General features: G+C 39.6%; 1 non-coding gene across 1 annotated transcript; it reads right to left on the bottom strand.

Annotated features, from left to right (window-relative positions):
* Positions 1 to 35: 35 nt before the first annotated feature.
* Positions 36 to 154, bottom strand: LOC111735371. Its single transcript, XR_002778758.1, has one exon. It is a non-coding gene; the product is annotated as a 5S ribosomal RNA (ribosomal RNA).
* Between the last annotated feature and the right edge of the window lie 1,158 nt (positions 155 to 1,312).

Genomic DNA, 1,312 nt, shown 5'->3' with positions numbered 1-1,312 from the left:
ATGATTACTTTATTATTATTATTTATTATTATTTATGCCTACAGCACCTGGTCTTCCTAGGTGGTCTCCCATCCAAGTACTAACCAGGCCCAACCCTGCTTAGCTTCCAAGATCAGACAGAATTGGGGTTGTTCAGGGTGGCATGGCTGTAGACCATGGACCGTGGTTCCACTGGTGCACGAACCCAGGACCTTCTGCTTGTAGAGCAGATGTGCTAACCCCTACACTATGGAACCAAGTCCAGCATATCTATCAATGATTACTTTAAATGAATTAAGTGCTCTAATTAAAAGACATGAGATGGCTGAATGGATAAGAAAACAAGATCCTTACATATGCTGCCTACAAGAGACTCACACAGACTGAAACTAAAGGGATGTCAAAGATATTTGATGAAAATGGAAATAAAAAAAGAAATCTGAGATAACAATGCTTAAACTAGGCAAAATAGACTTTATATTCCCCCCCGTTTTGATTTCCCGCTCCCACTTCCACCCCTGATCTATGGATGTTGCCGTTTCCCCTGAAGGTGGGGTGTCTCCTCCTACACGCTCGTGGTGTGCAACCGGACCAGGTGCACCCACCTGGGGTGCAAACCCAAGACCTTCTGCATATAAAGCAGACATGCTAACCACTACACTATGGAGCCACTCCCAAAATAGACTTTAAACAAAGGCTACAACAGGAGGCAAAGAAGGACCCAGTAATCCCACTTCTGGGTATTTACCTGAAGACAACCAAAACACTGCTTTGAAGAGACATTGCATCTATGTGTTCATTGCAGAATTATTTACAGTGGCCAGGATATGGGGGCAACCTGGGTGTTCATCAGTGGATGAGTGGATAAGAAAGAGGTGGTACAGATATACAATGGAATATTACTTGGTCATAAAAAAGAATGAAATCTTGCCATTTGCAATAACGTAGATGGACATAGAGGGTATTGTGCTGGTGGAGTAAGTCAAATGGAGAAAGACAAATGCCATATGATTTCACTTATATGTGGAATCTAAGGAACAAAATAAGTGAACAAAACAGAAACAAACTCATAGATACGGAGAACATTTTGATGGTTGCCAGATGTGAGGGGTTTGGTGGTATAGGTGAAAAAGGATTAAGAGATATAAATTGGTAGTTACAAAATAATTATGGGAATATATAGCATAGGAAATATAGTGGGTAGTATTGTAATAATTATGTATGGCGTCAGATGGATTTATTGGGGTGATCACTTTGTAAGTTATATAAATGTCTAATCACTGTTATATACCTGAAACTAATATAATATTGTATGTCAACTATAATTTAAAAA

This window comes from Pteropus vampyrus, unplaced genomic scaffold, assembly GCF_000151845.1.
Source record: "Pteropus vampyrus isolate Shadow unplaced genomic scaffold, Pvam_2.0 Scaffold24802, whole genome shotgun sequence".
NCBI lineage: Eukaryota > Metazoa > Chordata > Mammalia > Chiroptera > Pteropodidae > Pteropus > Pteropus vampyrus.
Note: the sequence above shows the minus strand (reverse complement) of the source record. Positions and strands in the feature narration are given on the sequence as shown.